Source organism: Arvicola amphibius, chromosome X (genome assembly GCF_903992535.2).
Source record: "Arvicola amphibius chromosome X, mArvAmp1.2, whole genome shotgun sequence".
Taxonomy (NCBI): domain Eukaryota; kingdom Metazoa; phylum Chordata; class Mammalia; order Rodentia; family Cricetidae; genus Arvicola; species Arvicola amphibius.
In genome coordinates this window covers 26945340-26965805 of record NC_052065.1, presented here as the reverse complement: position 1 = coordinate 26965805, position 20466 = coordinate 26945340, and the positions used below count along the sequence as shown (strand labels likewise).

The 20466-nt window shown below is 40.8% G+C and overlaps 1 protein-coding gene across 6 annotated transcripts in view; it reads right to left on the bottom strand.

Annotated features, from left to right (window-relative positions):
* Usp9x (ubiquitin specific peptidase 9 X-linked) overlaps positions 1-20466 on the bottom strand; it is a 137754-nt gene that overhangs the window by 91747 nt on the left and 25541 nt on the right. The window contains exon 1 of one of the 6 annotated variants that reach the window (XM_038315970.1): positions 20002-20311. The exons of 4 other annotated variants lie outside the window; for them this stretch is intronic. The gene's annotated coding sequence lies outside the window, so the exon portion shown is untranslated. Of the gene's footprint in view, positions 1-19009; positions 19592-20001; positions 20312-20466 lie in introns of those variants that run through there. One more of the 6 variants, XM_038315971.1, reaches the window with a different exon arrangement.

The window sequence follows — 20466 nt, the reverse complement described above, 5'->3', positions numbered from 1 at the left end:
AAATTAAAAATCCACTGACATGGTCCAACAGCAGAACTTTCTGACACAAAAAACTATCAGCAAACTTGCAGGTTGTTAGATAGCAATATGAAAGAGTAAGAAAAACATGAACAGATAGATCATCAGAGCAATGTGGCACACATCAATATAGGGTAATGAAAAATAAAAGATTTGTGATGAGATATGGTCAAAACCTAACACCAAATTTAATGGAAAAACATCAAAGGCTTTCAACAAATTCCAGATGGAGTATATGTTAAGATCAAGACCAAGAAATTTCAATAATCAACCTGACAAAATCCAAAGACATCTTGAAACAGAAAATTTGGTGTGGATACATTTTGCCTCTTCTTAACAGATTTAAAGCATAAAAGGCAAATCTTATGATGGCCGAGGATTTGGCAATGAATTCTTCTAATAGCAAAAGCAAAAAGAAACAGACAAACCAGATTTAACTAAAATTACGAACTTTGAAGGCTTGGGGTGTAGCACAATGGGAGAATGCAAGCACTGTATGTGAACAGGCACTTAGCTCGATCTCCAGCACCAAAGATCAAAAAAAAATTAAAGGGTCAACAAGATGTCTGAGTAAGCCAAAGGCTCTTGCCACCAAGACTGACAACCTAAATTTAATCCATGCCCGGAACTCACATGGTAGAACAGACTCGCAACAAGTTGTTCTCTGACCTCCACACTGAGCACTATGACAACACAGACACACACACCCCCTATAAATAAATGTAATAATCGGAGTTCAAATGATACCCTAAAGACAAAGGGGTAACCATCTAAATGGAGAAAAATGATAAATGATCAGATTATGAATCTGTATTTAGAACAAATATTTATCCAATTCAACAGACAATCCAGCCGAAAGATGAGCGAAAGATCTGAAGAGATATTTCTCTAAATGCACATTAAAAGCACAACTGCATATCACATATCCCTCAGGATGGTTGTAATAAAGATAGGGAAATAAAGTGGTGGCAAGAATGGGGAGAAATTGGAACCTTTTTATGTTGCTGTTTGTTTCTTGAGACAGGATTTCTCTGCGTAATAGCCCTGACTCTCCTGGAACTAGCTCTGTAGACCAGACTGGCCTCAAACCTTAGAGATCCACCTGCCTCTGCTTCCGAGTGCTGGGATTAAAGGCTTGCACTACCATCACCCAGCATGTGTTTCTTTTAAAAGAGGAAATTTTATCAAGTGTGGTGATACCTTTAATCCCAGCACTCTGGAGGCAGAGGCAGGCAGTTTGAGACTACCTAGTCTACATACGAAGTTTCAGGCTAGCAAAGGCTATATCATAAGACCCTGGGGAGGGAGGGAGGAATAGGGATAGAGGGAGAGAGGGGGAGAGGAGAGAGAGAAAAGATAAATTTTGATGTGCTGTGACATGCATGAAAACCTTAAGGCATTATTTTATGAAATAAGCCAATCAGGAAAGGAAAAAAACATGATTCCATTTATGAGATACATATAGTTATCAAATTCATAAAGTAGAACTGTAGTAGTTGCCAGCCTTCCCCAATAATACTATTACTATTTTGTAGCTATAAGCTTAATGTCCCATACTTGGTTTTGTCTAGTCACACGCTCTATTTTAGAAATTTGTTTTTGCAGTTCTACCTGATCTTTATATGCACTTTAACCTTGTATCCCAACTCAGTAACTTCATTCTTCCGTATACACATTTCCTTCCATTATGCTACCTTAAAAAGATCTTATACTTACTGTAGGTTGTCAGGAATTTAGGACCTTTTCAAAGGCATGTTATTGTATTAGAATTGTAATACTTTTTAATAATTACAAAGTAACAGCCTTTTTAAACTGTCACTAATTTCGGGTAATCAAATTGCTCTCAATTCTACTGTTTCCCACAAACCCCATTATTTTTTCAAGCAGAATACAGGTTTTTCTCAGCAATGTATACAGTGTAATACAACAGACCCACAACAAAAAGCTCTTATCTCCAAGTATCATCTTGCTCTCTAGGTAGCTAACATTTCTAGAGATTATTAGAAAGCTTTAATGAGAGAATGTGCAAGTGCCAGGAACACACAGAAGGAACCCAGTAAATGATAGGTGGTTTAACAAGTGTTGGTTATTTCTCAAAATGCTGATTAAGATTATTACTCATCCTTGGCAATTCATATTTTTGAACCTTCAAAGGCTCCTTAAAAATATGATCTCTAGGCTAATTCAAGGAAAGTCTCCAAAATAAATACATTATTAAGATTTTCTGCTTTTGATATATTGTTCACAATTGTTATGGATGATTTGTGAAATAGATAACTTCTAGTTTTACATAATATAGATGTTATTATATTGCATTAACCCAAAACTCTACTATACTTGATAGTTATTACACTGTCCTTTGTGAAAACTGAATTTCAAGTAAAAAAATTCTTACTCTCTGTAATAAAATTCAGTGTTATAATATTCCTATCAGTTTTAGATCTAAAGAAAATAGAAAGGAAATTAAAGAAACCAGTAACAAGAAGACATCAAAATTAAGCAGTGCCATACAACTTACTAATTATCTGCTGAATGAAAGAACATACAAATGACTCACCCTTTCAGGTAGAAAGGTATCTTTCCTACTTAATAGAGAAATGACTTAGTAATAAGTATGCAATTGTGGTCCCAGGTCATGTGACTATACCTGCTAGGTTTCTATCAATGCTAAACTGGCTTGAATTTGCTAATTCTGGTTCTAAAGAGAATCTTTTAATTACTTCCTGTTACAAATGTAACTTAAGAGAGCCAGGACTGAGTTCAAGGTGTTCAAGGACAACCCAGTCTACAAAGCAAGTTCCAGGACAGCCAGGGCTACCCAGAAAAACCTTATTCTGAAAAACCCAAAATAAATAAATAAATAGACCAACAAATAAATGTTACTTAAATATATATAGAAACAAAATTAAGATTAAACATTTATTTTGGCTTTAAAGTTATATAAATAAAAATATACAACTACAAAACCAAAATATATGTATTAACTAAGTACAAACAAACTTATTAATATAACATGACAGACGTCAGAGTAGTTGTGACTACTAAGGCTTGAGTTTCTGAGGTTTCATGTGTATACAACCATCATATGTCATGTGCGAGACAGCTTTCCCACTTCTACTTCAATTACCACACCACTCTGTACACGTGGTATGTGCTCTATCATTTGCCCTTGGCACCAACACATCATTCATATATTAAGTCGGCCTGCTATTCTCATTATCCCAGAAATCAACAGTTGAAAACAGATTAACAACTTGTGATTCATGAAAAAAAAATGACTACAAGAAATCAGGATGGGATGGCTCAAAGAACATTTAAGATTTGAAAATAGCCAGTCAAAATGAAGGAAGAGTCTATATCTACTCTTCCTCTGGACATTTTTAACATTGCAGTGCTCCTTGCTGCCAGCAAAAGTTTTTTTCTTTTTTTGTGACTGGTTTATTGGTTACAGTTCTACCCCCCAAAATATAACATTAGGCTAAATATCTACCTTAATCCTTTTTCTCCAAAATACTGGAACTTATTGTACATATAGTTCTGGGTCTCTTTTCAACAGATATACTTTTATTTAAAATTTCTTTATTAAATCCTTGCAAAGGGTACAAGAGTAGGATAAATTCCAGCCCCCAAAACATATCAGCCAACATTATGTGAGCAACACTGTTTAAAACATTGAAGACATAAAGTAGAAAACCCTTCTGTAACATGTATCACCTACCCTACTCTTGAAATGGCAGCATAAAATGAACTCAAAGTTACCAGTTTACAGAATTTATTAATCTTTGTCAAAATGTTTTAAAAGTGACTAATCCAAAAGAATGAAACAAGGACTTCATTTAATAATTTAATCAAGGCAGACAGATCATTAATAATTAACTTTATATACAGCTTTTTACTTGCTTGGATCTTCCACAACTAGACTGGTTAAGTCAAAAAAGTAAAGGCAAAAAAGAATAAAGGATCTGACAAAGGAAACAACAACTTCAAATTGCTTCTCATTAATGAGGTTATCTCCAGCGTATTCAAAATCCACAAAACTGATCATTTATCCAAACTGCACAATTGAAAATGTCTTTGTATATGTAGTTTACATAATTGTCACAGTTCTGTAGTATTTTCATCACCCACAAAGAAACCTCATCCAAAAGCTAAGCTCAGGGGTAAGCTATATGCAAGAGACCCTGAAATTCCATACCAGTACCAGAAAAAGAGAAAGAAACCATACTCCCATCATTAAGCAGTCACTCCTCATTCCTTACACCCTTAATCTACTTTCTATCTTCTGCAATTCATTTCACTTCAGAATGCTTTTAAAGTTCATCTGAGTTGTAGTATGTATCAGTACTTCATTTTTTATTGCTAATATACTGTTGTATATATTTTATGAATTATATTCACCATGAAAGCATTTCAGTTGTTTTTTGTTTGTTTGTTGAAATAGGGTTTCTCTGTGTAGCCCTGGCTGTCCTGGCTCTGTAGACCAGGCTGGCTTTGAACTCAGAGATCCACCTGCCTCTGCCTCCCAGGCGCTGGAATTAAAGGTGTGTGTCACCACCACCACCTGGCTTCAACTGTTTTCTATTAGTGTTTATATACATTAATTCCATTCTAAAGTCTGTCTTTGTGCAATCAACACTAAATTTAGGTTTCATCAAAATAAGACCAAAAAGATTAATTCTTAAACAGAAAAGCCAAATCGAAGTTACCAAAATGGAATTTTAAAGAATACCATGTTCAAACAAAAAATGGAAATTCACAATTTAAAATGGGTACGTAGTGTGCAAAATTAAAAAAAAAAAAGACAGGGTCTCCAAATATACCCAGTTTGATATGAAATACATCCCCACCCCATCCCCAGTCTATTGCCACACACAACACTTTTAAGAAACAAAGGGCTAGGTGGAACTACAACAACAAAAATTTTCATAGTTTTATTTCACAAAACAGAGATCATAATGATAAATTCGATACATACTTAAACGTGAAGTTAGTTAACTACCAAAGACATGCACAAAATGTGTGTACTCTTTTTTTAAAGACAAGTCTCACGATGTAGACCTGTAGACCTAGCTGACCTAGAACTTAGATTTGCCTACCTCTGCCTCCCGAGTGCTGGGATTAAAGGCGTGTCCCACTATGCCAGGCTCTGTGTCAACATTTGAATTGGTTAAAAAAAAAAAATCACTGAAATCTGAGTCACAACCAACAGAAGAATGGATAAATAAAACAAGATAATTTCATAAAATGCACATTTCACAGTAATGAAAGAAATTAGTGAATCATGCATTAAGCAAATATGTGTGTATATATGACATAATTGAAAAACAGGTTAAAATGTTTCTGGAGTAATAAGGGGACTTTCTAGACTACTACTAAAACCATTCTGTATCATAACCTGATTGATATACTGATATACTGGTAAATTATCTGTTAAAAAGTAAAACTTTATAGTAGATAAGCCATTCTAAACATCTAAACTTTCCTGGAAACAGCAGTCTAATAAGTTACTGGTTCTCCTGGCTTCTGTAAGATCGTTTTCCCCCCTAGAGATCACAATTTTTTCCTCAGTAGGATATTACTTGCTAGCTGGGCAGTGGTGGCACACAGCTTTAACACCAGCACTTGGTAAGCAGAAGCACGCGGATCTCTGAGTTTGAGACCAGTCTGATCTACAGACTGAATTCCAAGACAGCCAGGGCTGTCCTATCTCAAAAAAAAAAAAAAAAACAAAAACAAAAACAAAAACAACAACAACAACAAAAAAAAACCAAAAAAAAAAAGAAAGAAAAAGAAAAGAAAGAAAAAGGAAAATTAAAAAACAAAAACAACCTCTGTGCAGTACCTTGGCTTTGCAGGTAAGTCAAAAGACCCAAAAGGTTATGAAATGATTTATAATAGATTTGGATAGCTAAAGTTGTGAAACAGTCCTGACTGGTTCCAACAAACTTAGTACTGACTATCCCCATTCTCACTTAAAATGAAGAGAGAGATCTGAGGAAAACAAACCCTACAAAATAGTAACCAATAAAACTGAAGCCTACCTTAAACAGACTATTCACCTATTTTTACTGGTTTAGTTATTTTTAAAGTAGCAAAACACCACCTACACAAAACAAGGAGAGCTTACAGTTAATGCTTTCTGGTGCCAGATCCTGGGCCCCTTACATTTAGAGGATGAGGGTGATAAACATATTTAGAAAATCCACCCTTTTAATGTAAAGGTACCCATTGCAAGAGTACTCGTTCTATAACCCAAATTGTGGTCTGTGACCTTTCAACACATCTCAGCAGACAGCAACTCCCAGTAGGAGTGAATTGGAGCTAGGAGAAACTGTATTTTGCTCTAGTCTCTTATAGCATGAATTCTAATTGTTCTTAATAAAAACTCAGAATCAGCTATCAGATGAAAGCTGAAGGATCAGAGAAGCAAGAGTGGTCAGCCTCTACCAATGCTCAGAACAAAGGGGTGACTGATTCCTTTCCTTAGACTGCTGCCTCAGATTGCACTGCACTTCAGACTGCATCTGAACTCTGTCTCCTGTCTAATATTCCTCTCTCCGCTTAGTCATATCTCTTCCTGTTTCCACCTCCCTAGTGCTGGGATTAAAGACATGTGATCCCTAGTGCTGTGATCACCTTTGTGTGAGCTATTTCTCTTTTACACTGGATCAATTTTGTTAGCCCAGGGTGGCCTTGAAAGAACAGAGATCCATCTGCCCTTCTCCCAAACCCCGAGATTAAAGGTGTGCATCACCACTCCCTGGCCTCTAGTGGCTTAGTTCTGCACTCTGATCTTCAGGCAAGCTTTATTTGCTAAAATACAAACAAAATATCACTACAGTTTCTATACATAGAGTCTTGTGGATCCCATTCTTTTATTTCATTCTCAAAAATCTTTATTACTTAACAAAACTATTAAAGTATCTAAATTTCCTTATACCAATTTCAATATATCCACCATGCTAATGCTCGGAACCTTTGTGTTTGTGCATGCAGGCAAGTGCATATGTAAGCCAGATGACAATCTTGGGAGTAGTTCATTAAAAGTTTGTTACCCACCTTATTTTTGAGACAGGGTCTCTCATCCAACTGTCCAAATAGGAAAGGCTGAGCTGGCCAGTGAGCCCTAGGGATCCATCTATCTCCATTTCCTGATTGCTGAAATTAACAGATGCATGCTGTGCCTGACTTTTTTATGTGGTTTCTGGGGATTTAACTCAGGTCTTCATGCTTTAATAATTGGTTTATCTCCCCAGCTCCCTCAAAATTATCTTTAAAAAGAAAACCCAAAAACTACTGTCTTTCACTTAAAGGTCATTTGCTTATTATTCTTTTGTTGTTTCAAGACAGGGTTTGTATAGCCTTGGCTTTCCTGGAACTACATCTGTAGACCAGGCTGGCCTCAAACCCACAGGGATCTGCCTCAAGTGCTAGGATTAAAGATATGCGCCACCACCGCCTGGCTCACTTATTCTAAAACCCAAACTTAAGTTCCCTAAACATACACCTTGTAACCTTAGCCTTAAATTACTTTTAAGTCTCATCATAACTCCACCTGACTCACTCTCCCCACTGTTCCTTCTACACTCTACTAGTTCTCCCTCTAAAACCAGTCTTTTCATTCTGCCATTGAACCATTTCAAGAAATGGTTCTCAAGTTTGCATTTGGCATACATTTTGTAATTCCTGAATCCATTAATAATTGTCACAATAGGGAGAGGGGTAGATTATTACTGAAATTTTATGGATGGAAGTCATCGTGCCACAGGGAATTGTCTGGCCAAATAGTATTTGGTCAATAACATAAGGCTAAGAAACAATGCCTGACTGTCCTTGCCCTAACTAACAGGGACATCAAAACAGCATCTCTGAAGATCTGCAAGCCTCATTCAAATCCAAACTGAGCAACCTTTCCTACCACTACATTTTCACACTTTTTGTGGTGGGTTTTTTTTCTTTTGGTGCAGGGGATTGATCTCAGACCCTCATGAGTAGTAAATACAAAGCACATTATAAACTTAGCTAAACCCCAGCTCCTTGTACCAAATACAGTTTTTATGTATTTAATATCCAATTGTCTTGAAGACGTTAATAACCATCTTTATAATCCCCTACACCTATAATGAGGTCAAATGAAGGAATTTAAGTCAATCATCAGAGGAAAGTAATAATCACAGAGTCTGATTTTTTTTTAATTTCACCAAGATCAAATACTTGCTCACTACTTAGCAGTTACAACTATAATCCAAGGCACTGGAGTTGTGTGTGTTTGGGGGAGCATAGATAAGAAAACACTCTTATTACATGGTACAATACCTAATACACAGAGGAAGGGGTGGAGAGGCAGGGAGGGTTTTAAAAGGTTGAGTACTGTGTCAGCTACTGACCATTTGATTAGCTGGAAGAATGTGAAAGAACCTTGCAAAAGCAGACTATGTCAAAATAACGCTTTTCATGGAATTGGCACAGTAAGCAAGTTGAGCAGTATTTGTGGAGAGCAGGAATAATGACATTGAAACAACCCCTAGCTTACATTAAAATGACTAACTTCCATGTGTAGGAAGGGGGAACTCTCAGTTAAAGGAAAATCATGGGAAGATTCTTTGGTCTTCATTCAGATGCACAATCACTTTCCCCAGTTGGGTTTGATGGCTCAAGACTGTAATCCTATCACTCTAGTGCTTAAGCAGGAAGATTATAGAGAGCTGGAGATTGGCAGAGATATGTGATACTGGCTCTTAAAAATGAAAACAGGCAGGCATGGTGGTGCAGGCCAGTATTCCAGACCAGCACTTTGGAAGCTGAGGCAGGAGTAACAGGAGTTGGAAACCAGAGAGAGGGTCTGTCAACAACAAAAAGTAAAATAAAAAATACAGCTCAAGTGTACTTCCTTATCCTTTTTCAAAGAATTCAAATCTCTCAAAGTTAAATAGTATTTCCCCACTCTCATAATGCAGGAAATTATAAAATTCCTGATTACCTTCACCTGTCAAATAGGAGCATAGGTTGGGGATATAGCTCAGTTAGTGGAGTACCTGCCTAGTATTAGTAAACCCTGAGTTTGATACCCAACACTGCATAAACCCTGCATGGCAACCACACACCTCTGTAATCCCAGCATATAGTAAAAGGAGGTTTAAGGTAATATTCAACTACACAATGGCTACAGCCTAGCCTGGAATAAAGTAAAACTATGTCTCAAAAAAAAAAAACCCAAATTACTACTACCAAAAAGTAGGAACCCTCTAAAAAAAGACACTGGACAAACAGAGCATATGAAAAATAAGTGTTTAAAAAGTAGACAGGGCATTTCAATTTAAAGGTGGATCTTTGTGAGTTCAAGGCCAGGCTGGTCTATAAAACAGGAAGGACAGTCAGGGCTACAGAGAGAGACCCTGTCTCAAACAAGTGAGAAATAAAGTCAAGTCATATTAAAAATCAACTTTATGACTGAGTTTTGAACAAAAGAGTATCTAAAAAGTGGAGTGGAGAGATAAAACTAGTGACTGTCAAGAATGATAGCAGATGCCTATTTCCATTATTACCTAAAATAAGATGTTAATTTCATAATCAGATAAAATTATAAAGCATAATACCTCTGAAAGAAAGCTTTTCATCAACTATTAAATTACAGTTTAAGTGTTTTAAAAAAGAGCTTTAATGTTCTGAAAATTTATACCAGATGAAGAAAGTATCACCGTATTTGATAATAGACTCTTTTCCAAATTTAGCTTATACCACTGGCCTGCTTTCAAAATGATGTTTTGTCTCAGATTCTAACAAAGCGTATATGAAGACTAATTTTGAACTCATCTTAATTTTTTTAACCTTGTATTCCTATTACCTAGTACAATACCTAATACACAATCATCCTAGTACATAACAGACATTTACTACATAACTAAATTTTAAATTAAGCACAACTCAAAATATTCAAGATAGAATTAGACTGTGATAGACTGATGAAGTAGGTTATGCTAGAATTAATCAAGTAATTCTCTAGGGGTAATTCCCTACCTAGGAACTTTTTGGGAACTACTTCTCTTTAAACCAGGACAGGCAAACTAGGATCAAACTAAATCCAACCTCTTGTTTTGTTTTTGTTGTTGTTGTTGTTCGGCCTACAAGCTAAGAATGAACCCAACACAAAATGGCTTGCAATTGATTTGCGAGGTAACTTTGACTTAAAATTTCCAATTAAGCAAAATACTACATTATACTACCAAACCAAATTCCATTTTTTCTCTTTAGACCTGAATTATACTTAACTGTGTCTATTTACATTTTTATTTCAACATACAATTTAATGTACTTAATTTTACCTCTTGGCCCACAAATTTCAAACTATTTAATAACTCACCTTTTACAGAAAAAAAAAATTAGCCAATCTTTCCTTTGACCTGAGTTATCAAGGAGAGCACTTTCTTTTGCACTATTGTCCTTAGAAACAAACCACTCTTAAGGTTAGAATATGGCTCTAAACAAACTGTCATGTTCTCTGATGTCAAAGTTAAAGTTCAGAAAGAGAGACCAGTGACCAACCACCAAAACTTACGACTCTCAATAGCCACCAGTCAGCAAAACATGAGGCACTAAGACAGAGTTCCCCTTCTCTCCCTTTTTCCTCATTATTTTTCCCTTCCATATTCAGAATGTACAGGTTGTAATCTAACAGCCCAACAAGCAGCTCAAAATTATCTCCCCCCCCCCCAAAAAAACCGATTCCTTTGACAGAATTTGATTAACCCGGGTCTAATATGTACAAAGTTAACATAAATTGTATGTTACAGAAAAAAGTGTAAGGTGTCATAAAATAATGATGCATCTGTATGGAGGTTTAGTCCAGTTCATTCCAGCAGAAATGTTGGGGAGAATGCTTACTCTTTCCTAAGCATTTTACTTGCCCAGTGATCCTGGCTATCAGTCACTTCATTGCCTCAGTTTCTTAGGCTGTAAAAGTAACGACAACAGCCTTTACCCCACGAGTGATGCTTTGATATGAATTAAAAATTAAGGCACTTTCAATAGGAAAGTCAACAAAAACATAACATCTAGAATATAAGCTAAATTATAAAAAAAAATAAATCATGAAAGTAGAAGGGCAACTTTGAGGAAAAAGATGAGGAAGGGGGGCAAGAATGGATGATAGAAGGTGAGAGCCGAAGTGTTGGTGGCGCACGCCTTTAATCCCAGCACTTGAGAGGCAGAGGTAGGTGAATCTCTGCGCATTCGAGGCCAGCCTGGTCTACAAGAGCTAGTTCCAGGACAGACTCCAAAGCCACAGAGAAACCCTGTCTAGAAGAACCAAAAAAAGGAGGTGAATGATCAAAGTACACTAGAAACATTTAGAAATTACAATAAAGCTTATTTTGTACAATAAAATACAATAATTTTTAAAAACTTAAAATTCAAACAATCTTCCAGTGTTATGTTGTCCCCACTCTCCAACCCCAACCACGGGTCATCCCATCTACTCTGGAAGGTAAGGCAGAAGGTTCAAGGCCTATTTGGGCTACACAGCTACTTTAAGGCCAGCCTAGGCAACTTTGTGAGACTCTTATCTCAAAATCAAAACTAAATGAAGGAGGGAGGGGTGGAACTGAGGGTACATATAGGTTAATGGCTGAGAGAACACTTGCGAAACCATGTTCAAGGCCCTGGTTTCAATCTCTGCTACTGCAAATAATAGGATCCCAATTTTGTCGTTCAGGGAATCAATAAGCAGTTATGTAAACAGCATTGCTGTTGGTGTTCTTTAAATATCTAAAGGTAAAGGACAAAATCCCTGATCAGCCATTAACTGATGATAGCAAAGGTAATGATTTAGAAAACAACTTATATTTGTTAGTTATGGAGACAGTTTCATGAAGAAGGCATATATATATATACACATATATACATATACATATATATACATACATATACACACACACACACACACACACACACACACACATACACACATATATATATGGTATCTTGGTTATGTTTCTTCATCTCACCAGACCATTTTCTTCACAAAAAAAAATGACTAGATTCAGCAGGGCAGTCAGTGGTGGCCCACGCTTTTAATCCCAGCACTCAGAAGGCAGATGCAGGTGGATCTCTATAAATTCATTCGAGGCCAGCCTGTCTAGAGAGCAAATTCCAGGACAATCAGGGCTGGGCTGTTTATACAGAGAAACAGCCTTTTTTTGTCCAAAAAAGTAAGAGGCAGAGACGGACAAAGAGACTAGATTCATACTAAATTCATTCCAGAATTCATCATAAAAAGATTACTGGGAATGGAGAAATGGCTTAATGGTTTAGAGTACTTGGCTTTGGCTGAGAACCTGGGTTTAGTTTTTAGTAAGCCACATGGTGGCTTAGAACTATGTATAACTCCAGTTCCAAGGGATCCAATGCCTTCTTAAGAACCTTTTGGGCAATGAATCCACGTGTGTACTTAACACTTATATACATAAAATAAAGTTTAAAACAAAACAAAAAGGAAGCCTGGCATAGTGACCCATGCCTTTTAATCCCAGCACTCCAGAGGCATATATCTCAGTTGAAGGCCAGCCTTGAACATACACAGCAAGTTCCAGGCCAACAAAAATTACATAGTTTCCCTACCCCCCGAAACACACATAATAAAAATAAAGGCTTATTAGGTCAGGTGATTCCTCTAAGTAGTGAAGAGAAAAATTAAAACAGCAAAAATAGTCATTTTTACAAGACTGATGTATTGAGTTTTTTGCCTGCAGGTATGTATGTGTGTTCACCACATGCACACCTGGTATTCACAGGTCAAAAAGCAGTATTGGATCCCCTGAAACTACAGTTGTGGATGATTTTAAGTCACCTTATGTAGGTACTGGGAACCGAACCAAGTTGCCTGGGAAAGTAGCTATGTACTCTTTTTTTGTTTATTTCCTGAGAAAAGGTTTGTTTAGCCCTGGCTGTCCTGGAACTAGTTCTGTAGACTAAACTGGCCTCAAACTCAGAGATCCACTTGACTCTGCCTCTCCAGTGCTAGGATTTAAAGTTATATGCCACTACCACCCAGCTTTTAAAAATATCATTTTGAGGGCTGTAAGATAGTACAGTAGATAAAGATATTTGCCACCAAGCCTGACAATCTTGAGTTTCATCCCCAGGAACACAGATGGTAGGAGAAAAAGAACTGACCTCCACAAGCACTCCCCGCCTCCATAAACAAGTATAATGGCATACAGAGAACTATGTTTACCAAGTATACATCTGCCAGGCGCTTTCTGTAGGTTAAGGATCTATCAATGTGTGACTTGGGACTGAATTTGGGTAGATAGAATCAACCAACCTAAAAGTACATAAAGGACAAAAACAAAACCACCAACAACTTTTTGAGACAGGCCCTTCCTATATTGGTCCATCTCCTCCAGTCCTGTCTCATGTTCCCAAGTGCTGTGACTACAGGTGTGAGTGGGGTATTGGAAGACAAGAATAATTAAAGCAACTAAACAAAATGAATAAAACAAAAGCAGACAGTGTAGGAGTAGAGAATAAATTCCTAAAGCCCATTGCCAAGAATGCTCAAGAATCCATTTCCAGCTGGGTATAGTAACTTTGGTATCATAGCACTGGGAGGCAGAGGCAAGTGGATTTCTGAGTTTGAGGCTAGCCTGGTCTACATAGCAAGTTCCAGGTCAGGCTACACACATAGTGACAAAGAGACAGGCTCAAAAACAAAAGCTCATTTGTACCATCCTTAATACATCTTTCACTAGAAAAAATAAGTTCAGAATATTCTATTTTAAAGAAAATGAAAATAAGACAATCTCATTGGCTTACATCTTAACAAAGATCTACTTCTCATAACTACCTAAATCAGTTTTCTACAAAACACACAAAAATGACAAGGCCTTGGAGGGACTTTGGAGATGAATAATCCTGTGCTGCTTCTTTTACACAATAGTAGTTGCTAAAACAACGCCTAGCACAAAGCAGACACAAAATAAATATGTGACAGATGAAATAAAGTCAATGCCTTAAAAGGTATTAAAAACATTAATTCTGGAGTCAGAAACCTTAACTCTTTTTTGTCTGTTTTCGAGACAGGGTTTCTCTGTGTTGCTTTGGAGCCAGTCCTGGAACTAGCTCTTGTAGACCAGATGGGCCTCGAACTCACAGAGAACCACCTTCCTCTGCCTCTAGGATTAAAGGTGTGTGCCACCCTGCCTGGCAGAAACCTTAACTCTTAAGAAGGTGCTCAGAACTGATAAATGAGTAAACACATATGTATACACACATGCACATATGTGAAGCATGCCTGTACAATCAGTGTCCCATTTACCTATCAATTTAATCCCTCAATTTCTCCCTATGTCTGGGTTTGATTATCAAAATTACGTTCAAGAGTGTTGCTATCTAACAGAACACAAAATGCACAGGGCTACAAATGCTCCCTTTCCCTAAAATGAACTGGAAAACCAAAAACCAAACAAACAAACACTCTCCTGGCCTGGGTTGCCGAGCGGAAGCTCTCTGGTCATCAGGCTTGTACTCCAAGTAGTTCTTATTTTACCCTACTTTTTTCCCTTTAAAAGGCCAGTTCCTGCTCCAATTATAGAATAAGACCAAGGTAAACATACTTTGAAAAAGTTCCACAAATGATCTGACACAAAGTTAAGGCAGAGAAATAACTGTTAGGCAATCATCCAGAATAAAATTGGAAATTTCTCAGTGTGGCATGGCAGGTCTGTAGTCTCAAGTATTTTGAAGGCTGAGGCTAATCTGTTCTTCATAGGGACCCAGTCTGAAGCACCAAAACTATACAACAACCAAAAGTCATTTGTTGAATGTATGTGTAAGGTACATATGTACATATGAAGACATAGGACATAGCATAGGTATACTTGAAAAATAATTTTTAATCACTTCTCATCCTTTTGGCAAAGCTCAAGTAATATTTTAGGTAAATATCTTAATACTTTCCCATCTCTTCTCTAAAAATATACTAGTCATCATTTTAGCATCACATTACCTGCAATCCCAGCAACTGGAAGGTGGAGGCAGAAGGATGAGGAGTTTAAAGTCATCTTTGGCTATACAGCCAACTTGAGTCTAGCCTCAGAACACAGAAACAAATAATACAAAAGGACATTAAAGACCACTAATTCCCATTTTCTAAAATTCACTAAAGATATTTAAGGATTCTTTTGTCACATTAAGAATGATCATAGGGGCCAGATGGGTGTTGGTGCACACCTTTAATCCAGCACTGAGGAGGCAGAAACACTCAGACTTCTGTAAGTCAGAGGCCAGCCTGGACTACAGAGCAAGTTCCAAGACAGCCAGGGCTACACAAACCCTGTCTCAAAGGGGGGGGGGGGGGTGGAGGGAGAGAATGATCATAAGAACAGAGATATAACTTGGTGGTAGCATTCCACTACCCTAGCATGCATTAGGCCCTAAGGAAACAGGACACACACACCTTATGTCACGGCTATTTTCATTCCATAATTGTCAACCAAGGCTACAAAATGCTAAATGAAACCCTTGGCCTTAAAATTTTTAGTGAATATAAAATTTACGTTTTCATTACAGAAATATAAAAAGTTGCCTATTATTTAAGCCATAAATTCACTAACCTATCACTACGAACATTTTGTTAGACACATGGGAAGACACCTATCTTTCATAATTAAACAAGTTATTTTGATAGTCTTACAAACAAAACTAATCTAAAGCTACTCTGGTACATAAAACAAACTAAAAAGGCTCCAGTTTTTTTAAAAAAAAATAGTAGGCAGGCAATCATGGCACACACCTCTAATCCCAGCACCCTGGAGGTAGAGGCAAGAGGTTCTCTGTGAGTTTGGGGCCAGCCTGGTCTACAAAGCTAGTTCCAGGACACCCAGAGCTACACAGAGAAATCCTGTCTCAAAAAACAAAAACAACCTAACATTTCACTAATATGACACCTAAGTTAAAGTACCACCAGCAGAGCATGACAGATGGCAGGCCCTCTACTGGTATATAAGGAAAATAATACCCATATAATTTCATAAATGAGAATGCTTAAATGTTTAACAGCGTTGACTTGCAATTAATGCTTATTAAGTGCCAATTATGCTGAAAATGGAAAACAAACAAAAAATCCATTTTCCTATTCATCCACACAAGTTCTATAACATACAATAGCCCCAAGGTTTTATCGCTGATGTTGTACAGAAATCATACACTTTTTTATATTTTAAAGTACACGCCTTAAAATGTATCTCTAATCCAGGCCCACATAAAATATAACAAAAACCTCAATTGATTCTAACATTTGGAGTTGAGGATCAATGCAGTAATTTTTTCCCAAACACTATTATAATGTGTAAAAATACAAGACACTTGGCAACAAATATGATTTTCAAAGATGCAGATCCTCAAACAATGAAATGGAAACCTAGACTGTTTCTCAATTTTTGAAAACATTTCAAGATTTAGAAAACATACCAGCAAGAAAAGAAATATGCCAATAATAATAAAAGAATTATATGCTTTTAAAACAAAATTCAAGTAACTCAATAACCATTTCCTTAGCTTAGGGTCTCAAAGACTAACACACACACAATATTTTGTGTGTGTGTGTGTGTGTGTGTACAGGTCAGAGGGGTGTCAGATACCCGAGGGATTCACAGACAGTTGTGAGCTGCCCAAGGGGGGTGATGGGAATCCAACTTGGGTACTCTGCAAGAACTATATGTACTCAACCACTGAGCCACTTCTCCAGCCCGACACCCGTCATGTATTTCGAATAATTTTCTATCACCTGCTTTAAACAAAGACTGGTTCCAATAATAAAATTTCAGAAATATAAAAACTTTAAATTGATCTATTAAATAGAAAACATAAGCGAATAAGTTTTCATGTGTTGAACTAATCAAAAACAAATGACTGGGAGTTTCTGACAAACATCCCTAATTATTATTATTACTATGACAAAGAAAAATAATTTCTGAATAGACACCACTAAATCGCTCTTCCAGAGATTATCAGAAAATGTATTGCAAGGTCCTGGTAGACAAAAGAACCAAAGTAAATCCTACCGGAGCGTTCCACTAAATAGGAGGAAAATGGAGGGACTCAATGAAGTGCTCCATAATTTAAGGATGAAATCTACCTTTTAAAGTTACTTTCAGAAAAAAAAAGATTCTCAACCATACTGTTCTTGTCTTTAAGTCCCAGACATTCTCTTAGAATCTGCCAAGGTCAGCAAACGAAAGGAAGAAATAGTATTAAGATAACAGCACATCTCCGTGTGTTTGTGTGTGTGTGTGTGGGGGGGGGGTAGGTGTCGATAAGAAAAAGGACGAAGACATTCATATTGTTTAAAACCTGGAATTTTTAGTGAGAGAAAGCAGAACAATTATTTTTAATCTCACCCTTGGAACGTCAATTCCTAATACTTCCGGCTTTCATTGTACCCAAACACTGGAACAATAAAGTTTAGAAGGTTAAAGTTACAAGTATGACAATGCACGCAAGTTTAAACATAAAAGAAATTTTAGTATCTGGATATATCTAATACCTAAATTTTCCAAGAAATTGGAGGGCATTTTACTAAAGCAAAAATGGCAGCCTGGCGATTCAACAGACTGAAACAATATACAGAGCTTGTAGTCTCTATTTTTATGTTCAAATGTGAGGGTTAAAAAGATAACCTAATTCTGGTTAGCCAGTCCTTACAATAAAGGGAGCTAATGAACTAACAGATACTGGCTGCAAAGTTTCCACATCAGTACACCCAAAATTCTTCTTCCTGAGTGAAATTATACAAAGGATGGATATGAAAGGCTGGTGGGTTTTAAGGTGAAAAAATTTACAACTGTCTCTCCTTCCAACAGAAGCATGAGAATTTAACCTAAACCCAGAATCCCCCCTCACTCACGACGACACTCTGCGGCAATCAGACACACCTGTAAACTGCGGCCGTGAGAACCCAATTAACGGTGGAACTACAAACTTCCAGAATGAGAGCGTGCTTCACTGAGGCACGTCGTCTAGAAAAATGGCCAAGTTCCGGCGGCTGGGGCCGTGCAAACAATAACAAACCCCCCGCCCTCGCCCAGCGTCCGCACCTAGTTCCCAATGAACGAGAAGCGAGCCACGTCTCCGGCCGGCCGGGGCCTCCCGTCACCGGCGGCAGAAGGTTTTATTAGGCAGCACCTCGCACATGCGAGTATTTTGTCGCCGTCGCCGTCTTGAGGAAGAGTTAAAAATAGAAAGGTGGCAGGTCTGCTCGCGCTCGGAGGCGACTTCGGCGTGCGAGCAGCCTGCCTGGCCCTGGGCCGCGCGCCGCTGCCGGGGCCGGGGGGTGTGGGCCGCCGATAACCGGGTCCGGCTCCGGCGCGGGGCGCGCGCCCGCGGTTATCGCCGAGGGCGGAGGGGAGGTGGCTGCGCCGGCAGGCCCGATAGCCAGGCGTCGCCGCGGCCTAGCGCGCCCGCCCGCCCGCCCGCCCCAAATCACTCCTCCTCAGTAATGGCGTTCGATGTCAAGTGGAACAGGCTGAGGGCGTCCGCGGCGGGGTGAAGGGGCGCGCGGACCCCTCCCCCTCCCCGGCACTGTCGCGCGCGCGGGGCCGACTCCCGCACGCGTGGAGGGGTGGCACGCCGCGCCCGGAGCCTTCATCCTCCTCCTCTCCACTCCAGTCAGGACGGGAAGGGGGAGGAAGGGGAGGGCCGGAGCCGTCAGCCATTTTCCCTGCCAGTCCAAAACACTCTCACACGCACACGGACACACACACACGCGCGCGCGCGAGCGACACGGACGCGCTCCCCGTGACACGCGCACACGGGCCGCCGGTCGCCGGCCGGGTGCTCGGCCGAGGGTCGCGCGCGGCCGCGGAGGAAGCCCCCCGCCGGCGTTCCGTCAGCGGCCCCCAGGGAGGGCCGGCCCTCGCACGCACACCCCCTCGCCCGCGCCCGACTCCCCACCCCTCGGGCCAGCTGTCGGCCGCGAGAGCTCCGAGCTACTCACCCAGCACAGTCTTCAGAAGCAGGACATGCGGAGGCGCAAGGCAAAAGCCCGAGGCCGGACAGAGCGTGAGGAGAAGCTACACGCGTGCCGACACGGCGCCGCGCTCCTCACGCTGGCCGCCCTAGGGCCGCGGCGGCTGCGGCCGCCTCCTCCTCCCTCTCAGCCGACGGCGGCCCTCTTCCCCTTCTCCCCTCAGACTGGGGCGCTCTCTGAGCTCAGTCAAGCTCCGGGCGGTGCGTTTCTCCTGCGTCACCTCCTCCTGCTCCTCCTCCTGCAGCGGCAGTTTCACCTTCCCCTAGACGCCGCCTCTGTCCCCCCACTCCGGGCCTGCTCGCCTGCCTGCGGCTCCGCTCCTCGCTCCCGTCAGCGACCCCAAGTCCCGGGGCGCTAAAGGCAGCCGCCTCCCGTGAGGGAGAGGCGGCAGCGGCCGGCTCCCGCGAGGCCTGGGAGCCGGTAAGACAGGGAGGGGGTTCGCTGGGACAGACGAGGCCCGAACGGGCCGGCTACCGAGCTTGCGGCTCGGCCACTGGCGGAGACTAGCTTCCGCAGCCTTGGGTATCACGGCCTCGTCAATATGGCGGAACCAACTAATCCAAAACGAAAAAAAGACAGAAAAAAAAAAGAAAGAAACCCGCACGGCCAGTGGCGGCGACGGCAGTGGCGGTGGCAGCGGCGGCGGCGGCAGCAACAGCAGCGGCAGCAGCAGCGCAGACTCCCACTAGTCCCAGTGCCGCCCAAGGCTCACCGCGTCTCCGCCCCCGTCAGGCCCCGCCCCTCCCAGGCCCCGCCCCTTCTCGCTCGGCCCGCCCCTCCCCCTGCCCAGCCCCCCTCTCGTCCAGCCGCCCCCTCGCCTCTCCAGCCACCTCAGGTTGGTGGGGGAGCGGGAAGAACGCGCGCCGCTAGGGGGCCGGCCGAGGCGGTGGACGCCTGGAACTCGACGACCCGAGTGGGGGAGGGGAAGACAATACCGGGGAAGGGTTGTTCGGCCATACCTTGGCTTCCGGATGGCCCCTCCAGGGTGTCATGCGAGGGCCAGAGGCTCTTCCATCCCCTTCGGCCAGGAGTCCCGGCCGAGAGCTGACAGTCGCCCCAAAAAGCTCCGAAGGAGAGACTGGGGTGGGGGAAGGGAAAGAGGCCGGCGTTCTGGCGTGCGGCGCGGGCGAATGGACTGGACTGTCGGGAATGAAGGGGATATGGACAGGCGAGGGTTAAACGAGCGAGCTGCAGCCGCGTCGCCGAGTTTGACTAGGGCTAGCTGCTTGTTTTTGTTCCATTGTGAACCGTGGCCCCGCCGTCGAGTGCCCGGATGATGACGTCACCAGCCTCCCCCTTTTCCGGGATGGTGCGGGGGAGGGGGACGGAAAGTGGAGATTCCTGGGTCCCAGTGCTAGGCGGTTGCAGCCGCCTTGCTTGAGGGTCCTGACTGCGCAACTAACCCGTGTCACGTGACACGAGGA